Here is a 19,452-nt window from a genome sequence, read left to right on the forward strand (position 1 = left end):
GCATAAGCAACTGCTCCCTGAACCTAATAATCAGAAATGTTTAAAGAAAATGGTTATTAAATTTTCTCACCCCACGTGATCAAAAAATTTTCATAACCAATTTTATAACATCTATGTTACAGATTTACTTGCTGGGTAGAACATTATGGTAATTATTTAAGATATGTGTGGTATTTCAATACATGCAAGTTGCATTATAACTTAAAATTCCTCATTTAAACATACGTGTTCAAAGCCGAGGGAAAGGGAAGAAAAAAAGATGCATAAGTTGACTCCAAGAGGTTAAAAATCTAATTGTAATTATTTAGAGCAAGACACAGATACAGCGGGATATCTTGGTCTTCTTTTTTAAATCCTAACATCCTGGGGCGCCTGGGTGGCACAGCGGTTAAGCATCTGCCTTCGGCCCAGGGAGTGATCCTGGCGTTATGGGATCGAGCCCCACATCAGGCTCCTCCGCTGTGAGCCTGCTTCTTCCTCTCCCACTCCCCCTGCTTGTGTTCCCTCTCTCCCTGGCTGTCTCTCTCTCTGTCAAATAAATAAATCAAATCTTTAAAAAAAAAAAAATCCTAACATCCCATCCTCAACTAATCTAACACAGCAGCCTCCTACCCCTAAGACATGTGCTTTCATTTCCTTGCCCCTGCTGCTGATGGTTTGCTAGCTCACACCTTGCATATGCAAGAACAGAATAGGATACAGATAAATGCTGCACAGTTATTAATTCCCCTCTTCCCCTCCTCTGTCTCTCCCTCCCCTGGCCCAGCTCAGTTTTGCAGATGAAAAAAAAAAAAAATTGGGCAAGTTAATCTGTGGCTTTTCCAGATCTAAATGTGGGGTAACATGGAGACCTACGATCTGGTGATTGTCCAAATATTTTATGATCCTGTATACTGTGTAGATACGACTGAAGTCAGGCTCAAGTTTAAGCTGCATTTTATTTTGTGAACTTGTGAAAATTGCACAAAAACATTAATGTATTTTAATTATCCTTGATTATTATCTATGCTAGGTGGAAAGTATTTAAAATCACAGAAACATTTCTGCCTGCATCTTGAGATTTGTACCAACAAACATTAAGAATGGTTCATCATGAGCTCTTTCAGGAAAAAAAAAAAAGTATTAAAATGTTTTATGCTGCAATTTAAAAGTCCACATGTTACTTTTCTTTATGTTGTTTTTGGTCACTCTACCTTAGTGTGCAGTAAAGATGAACGTGTTCATCGAGACAAGGTTCTTCTCCATGCTAGAAATAGGAAATCTGAGCAAGGCCAAGCAATTTATTTCAGTCCAGCAAGCATTTATCAAAAGCCTAGGACCAGGCTAGGTGCTATAGGCAGAGTACAAAAAGCGGGATCCTGGTGGGGAGCCGAGACAATACAGAAATGACAGTGTTATAGAGTAGGGCAATTATTAAATGAGGAGATTTGCAGCTAGGGGAGGGGTATTATGGGAAATATTTGGTGACAGGAGGTGGTGTATGATATCATTTCAATTAAAAATTACTCTAGGGGCGCCTGGGTGGCACAGCGGTTAAGCGTCTGCCTTCGGCTCAGGGCGTGATCCCAGCGTTCTGGGATCGAGCCCCACATCAGGCTCTTCCACTATGAGCCTGCTTCTTCCTCTCCCACTCCCCCTCTTGTGTTCCCTCTCTCGCTGTCTGTCTCTATCTCTGTCGAATAAATAAATAAATAATCTTAAAAAAATAAAAAATAAAAAAGATAAATAAAAATTACTCTAGACCATGACCACCTCCAAGGTGACCCATACAGCTGGATCAAGCCTCACCGGTTTCTGTTTTGGCCATTACTTCTCTCCCACTCACACCTTTCTCTTCCACCTCCCTGCCCTTGCCCAAAGAAGAAAGAAACAGAAGGAAAATAATTTTCTTCCTCTTCAAATGCAAACTGTATTGTTCTGTCCTGGGTGGGTATGGTAGAGGAATATACTTGTAGGATGAAGCATAATGCACAGTGAGAAAGTGAGACAAAACTTCCCAGATTGTGAAGGGAAGCATTCACAGGAATGAAAACACGAGGGGGAGCATATGAAGAAGAGGCAAAGACAGGATGTGTGTGTTGCCAGTTACTGTAGTTACGGTGTTAGGAAAGGACCGGTCCAAAAGACCTTGTTTTATTTATTTAATCAAGTAATCACACTCTCTCCGACACTTTTGGATGGCAAGAGCAGAAATAAAGGTATTCATGAAGTCAGACTTGGAGTTGCCAGGAAGTAGTGAAGAATGCTACCTGTGTAAGTCCTAAGGGAAAGATGAGCTCATGAATGTGTATACAGATCATCACGAGGCTGAATTAAAATACATTAAATATGCAAGTCGGATATAAAGCCCTGAGGGTTATGCAATATAAAAAGAAGAGTTGAAGAACAACCTGAAGCTTTAAAAGGGGGAAACCTAAGATCCTCACAGGCTGGGGAAAACAGTTACTACTCACTCATCAAGGAAAACACCTTACATAAAGCTTGGGATCTGAAAACTCTAGCTGCAGCTGATCTAAATGAATGTAAATTTAGGAGGAGGGACTTGTTTTATCCTTGCATTTGTGGTCTCCACAGCCTCTGGACGGACGTGACAGGCTTCTATAATTTCCCTGAATTGGATTAAGCTGAAATAAAGAGGGAAGGATCCCAAATCATCTATTGAAATCTTCTTTAAAGGGTAAGTTTCATTTATTTACCATTTTTTAAAAAATGGTACAGTTACTTAGTAAAGTATATGCTATTGGCTAAACAGTTGGACGTTTAAAGATTTCATTTTTGGGTAACAGTGTCGTCAGTAGTGCAGGGATCATCAGTACAATGAGTGACAGGTGTGCTCCCCTCCCCCCAATACCAGGAAGTCTCACATTCAGGGAGGGTGCCATGCAACAAACCTGTGATGCCATTTCATGAATTGGCATCACCAGGGAACTTCATGGGGACCAAAAGTAAAAACTAAAGACTTTAAAATAGAATGAGGTAGATACCAGTCAAAAGGAAGAAATATGTAAATTCATACAAAGGAATAAAAAAGTGTGAATTAAAGTCAAAAGAATGCCGAGACTATGGAAAGCATTGAAAGCAGAGAAGCAGGTATAGGGAGATTTATTTGTAAAGACATTACCTTAAGGACCATAATGTGGACAAGGGATTTTATGCAGGAATGAGTTGGAGATCGTTCTCAAAAATAACCCAAAATGATGGAAATGAGGTATTTGGCTAAAAAAAAAAAAAAAAAAAAAGGAGCCAATGTAGACATTTCTTGTGCAGGTAATGACTGCTCAAAAAAAATGTGCAGAACCACAAAAGTAAACAGTAAACATTTTGGAGTAATGAAGAAATTTACAGTGCATAGGTATACATTATTAAAATGTCAGGAATGTCCATTTACTGTAACAAGTAACATGAACAAAATTAGGGAGACAAATCTAGAAAGAAAGAAATAATTTTTTTTTTTTTTAATAATCTCAGACATGGACCCAACCAGACATGTTGAGAGTTAAGAGAGATTATTTATGGGTATGTTTAGGCTCACAAATAAACTCTTCCTAGAAAATTCTGAAGCAGAAATAACAGCACTCACAAACCTGAAAACCTGAATAATTCTACCTGAAAGCCAAAAGGACCTCCATTATTGAAAGAAGTCCTTTTATTCTATGAAAAAAAACTTTTAAGTTCCGAAGTACTCAACATCCGGCCAACTGAGTTACTTGTAAAAAGTAAATAACAAAGCACCCCACCTTGGAATTCCGCATGTCTTTAACTGCAAAGAATCATTAACAATGCAGCAACTAAAGATACAGTATAGTTCTTTCAGAAACAAATTCTGACTTAATTTAAAAGTAAATAAACTAATTTCAGAAAAAAATGAGGAATTAAGAATTTAAAATCTTGTTCTGGGCTTTTCTTCCGCATAGAGAAACTAAAATGAGAAGGGAGAAGAAAAGCCCAGTAAAGAAAAAGTGTTCAGTCAGGTTTTGAATTCTTTGGTATAAAGGACTGGTCAGCAGAGTGTAATTCTACTAACAGTCGGATTTCACTCTGCTCCTTTGGGTTCCGTGTTATATAAGGAGAACAGCTTGCATTCGTATGTTTTTCAAAAGTGATTTCATGTTTAGGTCAGTTGTACCATAAAAGTTCTTATGCTTGCTTGTTATTCCTGGAATAACAGAAATATTAGCTGATGTGCCCTTAAAGCTTAAAAGATCTGTAAATATAATTCAGTACCCAAGTTTTTAATTTTTTGGGTTATGTTATTATTTGGCATTTTTAGCTTTCCTTTCTACGGACCTCACTTTTTATTTAGATGGGTAAATTGTATTTTTTCTGCAGGTATTTGAATCCATTAATGACAATGTAGATGCTTACACATGCTTTGAAAAAGTATGTATGTAACCTTTTAAAAAAAATCAACATTTTTCCCTGTGCACCTATTTAGAAGTATGCATCTACCACACTGAGGTTCAGTTCTCTGCCAACAAAAAGATAAGTCATCAGCTTTTGCCCTCAGGGAGATTACCATCTATTTTAGCTGATGTAATTTAACTGTATCTGTTTTTTTCATAGGATGAAAGAATAATTAAGTTCTGCTTATGCTGAGTAAGCACCTTGCCTGAGCAGTAGTGAGATAAAATGATTTTGGAGTCGGATGCATCAGGGCTTAGTACTTGATCCTTGAAGTCTGAGAGTTCACTATTAAAACAGGAATACTAATTTTTAGCTTACAGAGGTTTCATGGGGTTAAATGTAATAATGTCTAAAAAATGCCTATCCCATAGATAAGCCCTAAATTTTTATTTTAATAGCCCTGCACCCCATATATATTATTTAAATGATGTGGTCAGCTTTAGCATTTCTATAACTGTCTCCATTCATTTTTATCTAGTATTATTTTACAATAATGAAATAATTTAAAATTTTAAATAAGTTCATAAATGCCGTCAGGTTCTACTTAGCAGCACTTTGGGTGGTGGTGAATGAGGCAGCAATTTTGTTGTTAAAAATTTTCAAGAGACAATATAGGAATGCCTCGGTCCTTCCACACATTCATCACCAGTCACACACAGCCTCTGCTGTTAGAAAGGATCTTCCAGGGCTGAGAAGTGTCCAGAGGGAGGAGAACAGGAATAATGGATTTGTGGTGTTTCTAAAAAGCCTGGAAGGGGAAAAAAAAAAGGCTAAGGAGATAGCGATTTGTTTTGCCAAGATTCTATAAAAAAGAAGAGCACATAAATGATACCGAGAGACTTTGACTAGGAATAGATACTGGTGTTCCTCAGCCTTCTGCTTCCAATCCACAGGATCCATTTTGTGGTTTTTCACAGGGAGAACAGAAGGCAAGTCCAATCACGTGCACACCTTTCATTCCTAGACAGCGCTTCTGCCTTCAGCCCTCCCTCCTTTCCCATTCTGTTGAACCGTGTAGAACAATAAAGTAAATTTGAGACCAAGCTTTAATTCTCTACCTGAAACCCAGATAGTCAACCAACACTGTCCACCTGATCACTCCTTGCCACAGCGTCTCCCTCAAAAAATGATCACGGTATTTCCTAAAAGAATGAGGAGACTGAAGGGTCTCCCTAATCAAGAAATTCTAAAACTTAACTGAAGTCCCCAAACCCTACAAGCGATTTGGTTTTTCTTATTCTTCAGTTCCCCTCCTCTCTCCACATTCCATGCATGATGAGGGAGGCAAGGTTGAAAGGAAAACAGGTTGGTCATTTTCCCATCTTTTTTTTTTCATACTGTCTCACTTTTTAAAAAAAGCTTGTTTATGTAAGTAATCTCTACACTTGGGGTTCTATCTCATGACCCCAAGATCAAGAGCCACATGTTTCTCTGACTGAGCCAGCCGGGCACCCCTGTGGTTTTAGTTACAAAGTGTTCTATTGCATGAATATAACACAATTTATTCTTCCCTGTTGATGAATAATTGTTTTCATTGTTTGGCTATTTAAGTAAATCTGCTTGATCCCACTGTGTGTTCTTTTTTTTTTTTTTTTTTTTTAAGTAATTGCTACACCCAACACGAGGCTCGAACTTGAAACCCCAAGATGAGTCGCATGCTCTACAGACTGAGCCAGCCAGGGGCCCCTTCCATTATGCATTCTCCAGTTTCTCCAGGCCCCTCTGTGGAAATGGTGAATAGAACTGTGAAGAGTGTTTCCAAGACCAGTTAATTCTGCCTCATGTTAGTTTTTCAAGTTATTTTGGCACCAGAATTCAAAGGAAGATAAAAATCCTCTGTTGCCTAAATTTGAGAGAGAGAGAGAGGGACAGAAACAGACAGACCTAAAGGGAAGGCAGGAGGATGGGAGGAAGGAAAGAAAAGGAAGGGAGGGAGAAAATGTATAGGTGTGACTTTTAATTCATAATTCTTATTTTATAATGGGGTATCTGATCATCTTAATTTGCAATAACTAAATAAGTAATGCTTATATGATTACATGATTCTTTACTTCACTCTTGGAAATACTCCATGTCCTCTGGAAATATTTTAAGAGCGTTGTCACATCCCTTTAAGTAGTGATGAAATCACAGCGTCGATTACCAGTTTCAGCCATCTTCACTGAGAAGTGCAGTTGACTTTTGAGTATTTTTCCTAAAAGTTGTTTTTCTTTTTTAAACTTCATGAAGAATCCACGGTCTTTTTTTTTTTTTTTAAGCTGTTATTATCTGACAGAGCACAAGCAGGGGGTAGGGCAGAGGGAGAGGGAGAAGCAGGCTGCCTGCAGAGCAGGGAGCCCCACTAGGGGCTCAATCCCAAGACTCTGGGATCCTGACCTGAGCCAAAGGCAGACGCCTAACCATCTAAGCCACCCAGGCACCCAGGTGCCCCAAGAATCCACGCTCTTGAACAAAACCCAGGGAGACTGAGGAAAACAATGAAATGCATCTTTAAGTTTTCACTGTTTTGGGCACTGTTGCTAGCCGTCTTTATTGCTGACTCGGATCCTTTGATTCCTGATCCCACTTCCCCTAGATTTCTCTGCATTCGTTGTTACGTAATTTGCTTCCTCAAATGTGGAAAGCCATCAGACATTCAAGTTTGTTCCTTTAAGCCCTAGAATCTACATTAATAAATTACCTAGACAATTACCTAACCTGTCCCTTTTCAAAAATTTTGATACATAGATCACTAAGAAACTGGTCAGTTAAAATCATCAGGGCATGGTAATTAGCAAATTATTTACTCAGCAGTTTATTACAGAGATTTTAATTTCTATCATCAAGATTAGGAATAGTTTTTTAGGATGGGGCGCCTGGGTGGCTCAGTGGGTTAAGCGTCAGACTCTTGATTTCATTTCAGGTCCTGATCTCAGGGTCATGAGACTGAGCCCCACGTGGTGCTCCAAGCTGGGCATGGAACCTGCTTCAGATTCTTTCTCTCCCTCTGCCCCTCCCCTGCATGCTCATCCCTCTCTCTCTCTCTCTCCCTTAAAAAAAAAAAATTTAGTTTTTTAGGGGCTTGTCTGGCTCAGTCAGTGGACATGTGACTCTTGATCTTGGGGTCATGAGTTTGAGCCACATGTTGGGTGTAGAGATTACTTAAAATCTTAAAAAAAAAAAAAAGTACTTTTTTTGGGTGTGTTTTTTCGTTTTGGGAATGCTGGCTTATTTTTAATTGTATTTTTGTTTAGTTATGGGGAAATATACACATTCTTTATAACATAATTGATTAATATTTGAAATCAGATTATAATCGTTTTCAATTAAGTTCATGCCAAATGAACTTTGAGAGGCTTCATGATAAATTATATCAGCTCTTAGAACTTCTTACAAGTAGCCACTTGGTATTGTGGAATAAATTGGAAATGATATTAAAATAGTGACACATGGGAGCACCTGGGTGGCTCAGTCAGTTAAGCGGCTGCCTTCACCCAGTTCATGATCCCAGGGTCCTGGAATCGAGCCCCATGTCCAGCTCCCTGCTTATCTGGGAGCCTGCTTCTCCCTCTCCCTCTGCCTGCTGGTCCACCTGCTGTGCTCTTTCTCTCTGTCTCTGTCAAATGAATAAATAAAATCTTTTTTTTAAAAAAAATAGTGAACCGTGCAAACATGGCAAGCCAAGTTCTGGACAACCCTTTAATCAAAAAGAGTTTTAAAGAAGAAAATGCGAATGACTTCTCACTTTACTGTTTTTAACCATCATAGGTAGAAGTTTGAAATATTTGTCTGTGATTTTTTTTTTTCCCCTGTAGCAGTTAGGGCTGAGATGAGTGAAGCTTCTACGATGGTTGTTTGACCTTCCCACTCACAGGCTGGAAGTAGTTTTATTTTAAGGCAGAATGCAAAGTATATAGGCCAAAGTTGAGAGAGAAAAGATAAATATTTGCGTTGTAGGGCGGTGGCCATAGAAATGCATTAGACAGTAAGTATATAAAAGGTTTGGCATTTATTGCATTGCTTGGAAGGATATTTTGGAGTCTCCTGAGTTTTCTTGAAAACCACATTAGCAGCTCCATCTGAGGAAGAGTTCCCTGCCCTAACCCACATTCCAAGGGCAACGTTCAGGCTTTCCTTAAAAGGTGCTTTTTGTATTAAGCTGTCAGGAAATAGCCCTTTGTTTAGCTCTATGGTTCTGGGCTCAAAAAAGGCTGAAGTGATAAAAAATATAAATTGTGATTCTGTTTAAAAAAAACAACACTCTAGCTAGAGCTGGTTTTGAATTCCTAGGATAGTGTTTAATGTGTTCAAGATTCTTACTCAGCCTTTACAATTGGCTCAATGTTAGGGAGAAGAAGAAACCTGTTGATACAGCTCCTTTAAGCGCTGTGGATTTCACAACAAGGCTGTAGATAGCGCGCATTCCTGTGGTGAGGCGGAGGGTGAGCAGAAAGCCTTCCCCATTCATTCAAAGGAGGAGAAAGGGACTGAACTTACCTCCCAACAGGTGAAGTTAAGCACGTCCTGTAAGTGGATTGATTTGTTATGTAAATCAAAGTTCTGTTCGCAGGGACCATAAACAATACTTTCTCACCTGGTACCTTCTCTTTCTCCACCCCACCCGCAAAGCCCCCCTAGCTCAAGGCTGGGGAAATACTCCTTTCTTGTTCAGAGATGACTTTCTTCTTCCTTGTTGATAGCTTTTTTTTCTCTTTCTTTTTAGGTCTAAAGGAGATTTTTTCCCCTTTTTGTCACGTCTGTGTGCCTTTTCTAATACATTACATTGTTTTTCTTCTCCTTTGTTACTACTTCACATCTTAAAAACAAACCTGAGCTTTGTATCAAAACAAAATAAGTGCATGCTCTCTAAAATTATAAAGGAAGGGTAGAGCTGTCCTCAGTGGTTATATTCTTTGAGCATCTAAAATTTTGAAAGTGCTTAGAAATTTCTTTTTAACAAAAGCTATCGAAAAACTTCTTACAGAAACCCATTTTGTAAAGTTTTTGATTTTTGCTTTTATGGGTGGTTTACAAAAATACCTAGTGTGTTTCAGAAATACCTGTGCATGTTTCAGTGCTGTGAAAGTTCAACAAGTTAAAGCTTTAGACTGATTTTTCATTTGCAATTAATTTTAGATATTTATCCAGAGAAGTGATGTTTTTTAAGTAATCTTTCTGCAGAGGTAGATACAAACATGACTCAGTGCAACAACTTAACTTGAAAAAAGAGTAACAGATGAGAATTGTGGGAGCAAGAGAAAATGGTTGCTGATATTTTGAAAGCTATGTCCTAGCATTGCTATTTGAGATTTTGTAACTGTTGTCCGACTCCTCAGCAATGGAGGAAGGGACTTTCTAGTGTGGCTCTTTACCTCCTCTGAACATGCTTTCCTCCTCTGTTCTGTCCACAATCTCAGAGGTCCTTCCTATTCAACGACAATGCTCAGGCTGCTGGCAGTCTCCCGCTGGAGCGATGGGCTGCGCTGAGTCACCCGCACGTCTATCCTGTGAGATCATTCATTCTAGGCGTAATGACATTAATTTTCCAGGAGGCAGGCTGGCTGGCTAGGGATACCACAGAAGGGATGAAGTTAAAGGACTTGAAATAGCAGTGGTACACAGCAGGGGCTCGATAAATATTTGTTGGATAAAAGTCATCAACTGTTTCCTTCATGCCAATTATATCTCCAATCAGATCATGAGGGGGCAAGCTCGCTTTTTTGTTTGTGTTGCAGTTATAATTCGGACTTGTAAAATATTGAGTGAATGGACATTGCCAAAATTAAGTAAATAAGCTTGACTTAATTTACTTAATCATTTCAAGCCCTCCAAACCTTTGTAGCTGTATTTCCAACATACCCTTTAAATTTTGCTTATGGGAGATGGCAAGGCACGACACTGAGCCGATGGGTCTCCAGGACCTCTATACCTCTAAGGAAGAGCAAGGTTGTATGTTGAACTTTGCCATATAGTATTGTTGTCAGGGATGCATTAGCTGCTCAAAAAACATTTTAAAAATAAATACCAGAAGTCCACATTAACATTACTGGTTAAAACAACCTAAGCTTTGGGCGCCTGGGTGGCGCAGTCGTTAGGCATCTGCCTTCGGCTTAGGGCGTGATCCCGGCGTTCTGGGATCGAGTCCCACATCGGGCTCCTCTGCTGGGAGTCTGCTTCTTCCTCTCCCACTCCCGTGCTGTGTTCCCTCTCTAGCTGGCTGTCTCTCTGTCACATAAATAAATAAAATCTTAAAAAAAAAAAAACACAACCTAAGCTTTAGACAAACTCCACTAATAAACCATTCCATCTCTAGTGAACCACTAGGCCCCAGTCATTTGGTTTTTTTTCTTTCTTTTTTTTTTTTTTTAGAGATTTTATTTATTTATTTGAAAGAGAGAGCACAAGCAGGGGGAGAGGCAGAGGGAGAGGGAGAAGCAGACTCCCTGCTGAGCAAGGAGCCTGCGGGGCTCAGTCCCAGGACCCCAGGATCATGACCTGAGCCCAAGGCAGATGCTTAACCGACTGAGCCACCCAGGAGCCCCACATTTGGGGTTTTTTAATTGAAGTGTAATTGACACACAGTGTTACATTGGTTCAGGTGTACAACGTAGTGGCCTGCTATCTTCTGATGGCTTCTACCTGATTTCAGCTATTTGGGTTGTTGCCTGTACTGCAAATGAAAAGTGAGACCCCAGGGTGTCTGAATTCCCTCAGGGTAACTAACACTGATACTGCCTAATGAGTGGCCACTCCCTCCGAAGGGGACAAAGTTCTCTCAAGGAGGCCTTCTCAAACTTCCGGGCGTATATGAGAATACCGGAGATGCTGTCACAGTGCGGTTCTGGTTCTGTAAGTCCAGGGTGGGATCTAGTGTTCTGATTTTTAGACGTCACAGGGGATGAGAATGCTGCTGGTCTACAATGTTATCACCTGGGCAGTTTTTTAAAACTGCAAATCCTTGGGTTTCACCTCCATCCCATCCCCCAACACCCTTCCCCCGTCCCGCTCTAAGTTTCTCATCAAACTGGCCTTGAGTTATGGCTGGAGTATGCGGCTTTTTAAAGCTCCCAAGTGATGCTATTATTCAGCCAAGTTTAAGAACCTCTAGATCCTGTGTTTTGTCAGTTTCTGCTTGGACCATTCACTTACATGTATCAACCCTCTGGTCCCTGTAGACACTTGTTTTTCTGAATTAAATGCTCTTCCCTTTTTTGAGGAAATCACATCAGTCTTTCAAAGCCCCTTTTCAAATACTACAGCCTTTTTCAGATATTTAACACATTTTAAAAATTCTTCTAGTGCTCACCTTGCTCTGAATCCCATACAGCTTTATTTGTAACTCCTAAGGCAAGGACCACATTCTGCCTTTTAATTATATGTGTATTTATCTTAGCCTCAGTTGATAAACTACCTGAAGGCAGACATTGTCTCACCTCTTTTATCTTTCTTTGTGGTTTCCCAACCAGTGCCCCCACACAGTGCCCTGAGCATGCATTTCTTCATTCAGCAAGCATTCACCCAGAGCTGTGTGCCAGGCAGGCCAGGCTCTGGTGAGGCAAGCCAGATAATGTTCCCTACCCCCTCCAGGAGCTTAACAGTCAAATAAGGGAGACCGATATGCACAAATGATTTACAAAAACAAACGTAAGACTTCAAGATGAGACAGAATCGAAACTCTTCCAGATTGGAAGGAAAGTCTTTTTTGAGCAAAGGATTGAGATCTGAAGAATACATAATGATATATATATATATATATATATATATATATATATATATATATATATATATCAAGATAGAGAAAGCTGTAGCATTTGCATAATTTTAGAAAAAAAATAATTTTTTTTCAATCAGAAATCTTCCTACCTCTATGCTCCATCTACTCAGGTCTCCAGCGAGGTGCCAACAATGACTATTTCTTGTGTATCCTTTCAGACTCTTAAAGCATGTTCAAGCAAACGCATACTAAGCACTGAATTTTCACCTCTGAACTATGCTTTTTTCCCCCTTAATAATTTATTCTTTATTTCTTTTCATTACAGAGATATCTTTTCTTTTTCGTGAAGAAAAACTTCTTTTACAGCTGAACATTATTCTGTTACGTAGCTGTATTAGCTAGTGTGTCCCCAGTAGTTGGGCAGCTGTTGCAAACAATGCCACAATGAATAATTTTGAACTTTAGACGTTTTTCACATATGAAAGTATATCTTTTTTTTTTTTAAGATTTTATTTATTTATTTGACAGAGAGAGAGACAGCCAGTGAGAGAGGGAACACAAGCAGGGGGAGTGGGAGAGGAAGAAGCAGGCTCCTAGCGGAGGAGCCTGATGTGGGGCTTGATCCCATAACGTCGGGATCACGCCCTGAGCCGAAGGCAGACGCTTAACCACTGCGCCGCCCAGGCGCCCCTGAAAGTATATCTTTAAGATCATTTTCCAGGAGAAAAATTGCTGAATTACGAGCATATGCATTTGTAATTTTGAGAGATATTGTTAGATTGCCTTCCAAAAGTATTTTTTTTAAAGATTTTATTTATTTATGTATTTGAGAGAGAGAGAGAGCACCAGCAGGGGGAGAGGTAGAGGGAGAGGGAGAAGCCAGCTCCCTACTGATCAGGGAGCCCGATGCGGGGCTCTATCCCAGGACCCTGGGATCATGACCTGAGGGGAAAGCAGATGCTTTAACCGACTGAGCCACGCAGGCGACCCACCTTCCAAAAGTATTTTATCATTTTACATTCTCATTGGAAATACACGAAAGCCCCTTTCTCTCCTGCATCCTCAATAGTGTGTTATCAACTTTTTGGATACTTGTTTAGCTCTACTAGGTGCAAATAAAGATATCTTAATAGTTTTAATTTAGAACTTTCTTATTATGAGTGAAGTTAAACATCTTTTGATATGTTTAAGAGGCATTTGTATTTTTTTTCCGTAAACTTAATGTATTTTTTTAAATATTTTAACTTTTATACTTAAAGTATCAAAGTATGAAGTCTCCATACCCAACATGGGGCTTGAATTTACAATCCCGAGATCAAGAATCACATGCTCCACAGACTGAGCCAGCCAGACACCCCTATACTTCCTCTTTTCATACTCTTTGTCTGGTTTTATATTGGGTTGTTGGTAACTTTCTTACTGATTTCTAAAAGCTCTTTATGTATTAGAGATTTTATACTTTTTTGATGAGTTACTAATAATTCTCCCAGTCTTTTGTACTTGCTTATAGTGTTATGGAGTTTTTGTTTGTTAGTTGTTTGTTTACTTGTTTGTTTTTACCTTGTAGTTGAGTTTGGTTTTGATAGAGTTAAACTGACCAATCTTTTCCATGATTTCAGGATTTTGAGTCATAGAATGGCCTAACCCACTCCAAGACTATAAATAAAATCTTCCTTGTTACATTCTGGAACATTTACAGCTCTGCTTTTTACATTTAAGTCTTTGATCTTTCACATACTTTTGGCATATGATGTAAGGCATTCATCTAATTGTTTTTGTATGCCCATCTGCTATCAAAATCTCGTTTATTAAATGATTTTTAGAAAAGATAACAGAGTATTGAGAAAGGGAAGTAAGACTGGAGTCTAAGAGACCAGTCCTAGGGAAATAAAAAAGGCAAGGAAATAAAAAGCAAGTGAAGGGTTAGGGAAATTTAAATAGTCAATCTGTGTAGCAACATGGACAGTAAATATATTACATGGACGTTGCCATTGTCACCACCCCTTCATGGTAGACCTGGCCAGTCTGACATGATACTTCTTAAAACATTGTTTCGGAAAGCTCTTCCTATTAATCAAAGTGGATCCATTTGCCATCCCTGGTGTAGGATTTGATTTGGGAAGTAATGCAGGGGGAAGAGAAGTGGCAAGAGACGGACTGAAAAGGCAAGTGATGTCAGGGTCTCGAACGCATATTAAGCAATGGTGATGTCCTGTGGGGTTTTTTTGTTTGTTTTTTGGGGAGTTTTTGTAGGGCAGAAAGTGACATGATACATGTCGACAAAGGGGGTGGGGGAGAATGATGGCTTGAGAAAGAGAACCCAAAAGCTACTGTGGTAGTCCAGTCTAGAGATGCTGAGTATCTGAACTCAGCCAGTAGAGTGCAGTAGAGAGGAAGGCCATATTCAAGCGGTAAACTCAACAGGACATCTAAGTGTTGAACTGTAGGAACTGGAAGAAATTAGCTGTAGGTAGTGGAGAAAAGGTAGAATACAAAAAAAAAAATCGGTTCCTTGCAGTAGCACATGTAGTAGTTTGGAGACTGAGGGAACTTAAGAGGAGGAACACATTTGGGGGTGGAGAGATGATAATAATGGGAATGAGTGTGGATTTCAGTCAGATATTAATAACGTATTTGGGCTGTTCATATTTGATCTTACAATAATAATTCGGTGTTAGCTGCCACCAGCCAGTCTCAGCATATTATGTCCAAGCTTGGGCTCCAGGACTTTAGACATTAAAATCCTGGAGAACATTCAAAGCGCAACAAAGATAATTAAAGGGTTAGAAATAATAGCTGAGGCATGAAAGTATATTTGAGTTAGCCTGGAGAAAAGAAGAACAAATGGTTACTCCAGTCACAGTAGATGAAAAGCACTGTAGAAATAACTATTTCCTCAGAGTTTGGAGCAAGAGAAGAAGGGATTAAATTGTAAATTGATGTGCATGAGATATGGGGCAAAACTTCCTGAGAAGAAGGTTAAGTCATAGATTAGAGTTAAATTTGGTAGTTCAAGTTATCTGGAGGTTGTGAAATCTGTCTGTGAATCTTGAGAGCATGGAGAACTAAACAGGAAATCCTCTATTTAGCAAGCATTCTGTACTTAAGGATCCAATTCCATATCCCCGCCAGCAGAAATCCACCACAGATCTTGTGTGAGTTGCTGCCCTAAGATCCCTGTTCGGGAAGGTCATTACCACCGTCAATGCCCTTTTAAGAGCCATGCGTTAATTCCATAATTATTTTGAACCATACATTGGGACTTCATTATTTTAGGTGCCAAAGATGTAGAGTGAACGAAACAGAAGAAATGAATGTATCCAAAGTTCATTGAGTATTGCTCTGTCTCAGGCCCTGAGCAGCTACCTGTTTAACTCGAAAACCACCTCTTTGAAAACTTGTTTCTTGCTGTAGTCCCTACTCGCTAGATCTCTGCTGTTTCTTCTCACATCCCTGCCTGAGTCTGGTATCTCAGAGATCAGTGCAGGGGACTGGAGAGTCCTTGCTCCAAAAATAAGTAGAGTTCAAAAGTGTGGATTTATTATTTTTCAAATAGAACACGGATTGCCTGTAGTTTTAATTTGTATCGAAAGCACTCAAGATGTAATTTATTCAGTGGGCTTCCTCATTTCTTTTTGACAATCTGCTGTCTGACTGGCACTAGTGAATTTGATAGCATCATGCTCAATGATGGTGCTTATTGGAGACTTATTTTAACAAGAGTGACTTTTGAAATTGTTCAGATAAGCAAAATTAGAATATACATCATTTAGATGTTTATGTAACAAATGTAGATATGCCATGTATTTTTAGATGTTTAATAATGTGGAATATTTGGAAGGCTGCTATGAGAATACATGTTTAGAAATTAGCTGAATTTTTAAAGGCATATTTGGCATTGGAAATTGATTGCTATATGGATTGTGAGTTCTTCAACTTCTTTGAAGATTGTGTTTGATGGAGTTCACTTTCTTGGTACTCAACACAGCATGGGGCAAAGGGCTGTTTATATCTTTGTGGGCCTATCAACCACACCAATTTAGAAGCTACCTATAGACAGGGAGTCATATTCCTTCTGTTACTATTTCCAAATGCTTTGAAGCATCCCTGTATCACTTGATCCAATTCTCCAGACAGAGGATTTGGCAGTGGCAGAGGGTAGGAGGATTAAGGATAAAAAGTAAAGGGCCAGGGGTGCCTGGGTGGCACAGTGATTAGGCGTCTGCCTTCAGCTCAGGGCGTGATCCCGGCATTGTGGGATCGAGCCCCACATCAGGCTCCTCTGCTATGAGCCTGCTTCTTCCTCTCCCACTCCCCCTGCTTGTGTTCCCTCTCTCGCTGGCTGTCTCTATCTCTGTCAAATAAATAGATAAAATCTTTAAAAAAAAAAAAAGTAAAGGGCCAGCACAATTAGAAAAAAATCATGTTTTTCTAATTGGTAAAATTTTCACCAATTCAGAGATGTGCAAACTAGCCAAAATTCATTTGTAGTAGGTAAAGTATGAAGTGATCCAGCATTGGGACAGAATTTGGCCTGGAAAGATAGATATTAACGGGTGGATTTTTGTAACTGTGTGACCAGGCAGACTTTGATGACTTTGATGATTTTTTTTGAGAACAGAGAGATAAGGGGGGGAATGGGGATTCCAGAGTATCACAAAATTGTGTTTTTATAGAATAATTACCTGTGGTTATCATAAATCCAATGACCAGCATAAATCCAAATATGCTAGGGCTTTAGAAACATTATCCCATTCAATCTTTGTAGACCCCTGTAATGTAAGTATAGTTTGCAGATGAAAAATACTGAGGCCTTGACAGTTAAGTAATTTCCCCTGCTTAGAAAATTGTGATGTCGGGATTCAGACTCAGATCAGTCTGGTTCTAAATCTGTACTCTTTCCTTATGTCACATTGATTCTTATTATTATGCCTATTGCATTTTTTTAGAAAATGAGTGATTTGGAATTTCCCCATGAAGTTCGACATAACCAGAAGAGCTCCAACATAACCAGAAGTGTTTTGGGTTAAGTAGGCCTGCTAAATCGAACATTTTCAGTTTGAGGCCATCGGATGGCAATACCAAAACCGCTACTAGTCAGCCATGCGTCCCAGGCACTGGTCAAGGTAATATTTTGAGAGCAGAGGGTTTAAGGAAAACTCAAGTGTTTGAAAGAGAAATTGTGATGAATGTGACAAAGTGACTTGTAAATAAAAGCCAAAAGGCAGTTTGAAAGTTTGATGTCTGGGCTTAGGAACAAGCAGAAAGGGCAATGGCTAGAGATCCCATGGAGATAATATCACCAAGCAATGATGACACAGACTACATCAGCTAAGGCCAGAAAGCATGGTTGAGAGAGCTATGAGGAAAGTCAGGGTGAAAAAATTGTATAAATGAGTGATGTCACTATAATGGAATTTGAGATCCATTTAACAAAAAGGTCCATTTAAAAAAAAGTCCATTGTATGCAGGGCTGTTCTGCCAAAATTACACAAGGGCATGTGTTTTCATGACATGACTGATTTATCAAGAATAGGATTTTTTTCCCCCAAGTGTAAGTTGTATGTTAATACTTCTGTTTCGGGTTCATCTAGAATTGTGCTAGTGATCGTACAAGTTTTTATAAGAACATAGATTCTCCCCAACCCCTGCCACTCCAACTTTGCCCAGTATTATGTAATTTATTGTAAGCAGATTGTTTGTACTAGGAGTAAGTGTATCCTTTTGGGCTTGGCATACATTTCTTAAACAGAAGAGGCCATACTAAACCAAATATTTACTGTGAAGCAAATAACTGGTACTCTACACATAACCATGTCTTGAGTAATTTTTATTTTGGCTTTATATAGCTAAAGTGTAAGGCAGCCCATTAATGGTAAGCTTTGCCTCTCAGACAGAAATGAAAAGAAAAACACTTTTGGCTTTATAAAATGATTTATTTTCCAATTTTAAATGAGCCAAAATGAGTATACCATATTACATACTTTTATTTATGTGATCACATTTCTCGGCAACTTGTTTCTTCACCCTTTGAAAATGAAAGGCCCTGAAAACATTGTGAATATACTTGTAGCATTGCTAAAGAATTCCATCAAAATAATAATGTTTTAGTCATTGGTTAAAAATGTAAAACTCAAAACACACATACACACACCCTCTTAGGTATATAGATGGGGAAGAATTAGACCAACGACTCAAAATCTAAAATAAAAGCTTTGTCATTTCCTGAAAATCTGTAGTCAGGAAGAAGATAAAGGAGAAAGATCATTCACCAGTCAAAATCTGGTGACCCCTTTGGATGTATCCATCGCATAAAAGAAAGCCTGTTTCCATTAATGAAAGACACACTGTGTGGAGGCGCCTGTCTGGCTTAGCTGGGGAAGCATGGGGCTCCTGATCTTGGGATCTCGAGTTCAGTCTCCACACTGGGGGTAGAGTTTACTTAAAAGCATAAATAAAATTAAATTAAAAACCAGAAACCAAATGTGGCAATTGTTTACCGAGGAGGAGGGAAGAGTGAACCTTATACTCACAAGTTGGCAAACTTTGAAAAGGCAATTTCAAAAGGTACTAATAACACATATTTGAGAATAGTCATAATCTTTGTCCAGTAAGGCAGCATGGATTTAAGACTTTGTTGACAACTTACTCTGCTCAGCCATTTACATAAGAAGTGCTTCTTTACCACTTGCCATTCCCATCCCCATCCATTTATGAAGTATGCGTGTGTGCAAGGCATGGGGATGAGAGATGAGCAAAGAAAATGCATATATAAAAAAGGTCTCTGGGGGTGCCTGGATGGCTCAGTCAGTTAAGCGTCCAATTCTTGGTTTCAGCTCAGGTCATGATCTCAGGGTCTTGAGATGGAGCCCCAGGTTGGGCTCTGCACTCAGCGCAGAGTCTGCTGGAGAGTCTCTCTCCCGCTCCCTCTCTCTCTGTTCCTGCCCTGCTCGTGCTCGATCGCTCTCTCTCTCTAAAAAAAAAATAAATAACATCTTTTTTAAAAAATCAAAATAAAAAATGAAATAAATAAAAAAGAAGGTCTCTGCCCATTCTGGATTTCCCAACAGATATCAACAAGGTAGGGATACAAACAATTGAAGAAAGCTCACCAACGATAAACTTACCCAAGTTTTTGTAAGCAAAAGGAAGAAACAAAAAGCAAACTAGAGAGTTCTTAATTTAAGTGTGCAGGTAAGTTTTGCATTTTTGGCACTTATAACTTGGTACTGATGTGCTTTACACAATGAATGAGGAATTCTAATCTTTACAGAGGTCTAGGTCTTTGAAAGTTCCAAAGGAGGCCCTGTCCTGGCTTTCCTTATCTTGAGGAAATGAAAACCTCTGAAATTTTC

General features: G+C 39.2%; 1 protein-coding gene across 1 annotated transcript in view; it reads left to right on the forward strand.

The window, feature by feature from the left end:
* The window catches only part of SLC39A10 (solute carrier family 39 member 10), a 135,475-nt gene that overhangs the window by 22,573 nt on the left and 93,450 nt on the right, over window positions 1–19,452 (forward strand). Inside the window, exon 2 of the mRNA XM_045806371.2 lies at window positions 2,575–2,677. The gene's annotated coding sequence lies outside the window, so the exon portion shown is untranslated. The remainder of the gene's footprint in view (window positions 1–2,574; window positions 2,678–19,452) is intronic.

This window comes from Ursus americanus, chromosome 1 (assembly GCF_024610735.1).
Source record: "Ursus americanus isolate L20-20 chromosome 1, mUrsAme1.1.p, whole genome shotgun sequence".
Lineage (NCBI taxonomy): Eukaryota > Metazoa > Chordata > Mammalia > Carnivora > Ursidae > Ursus > Ursus americanus.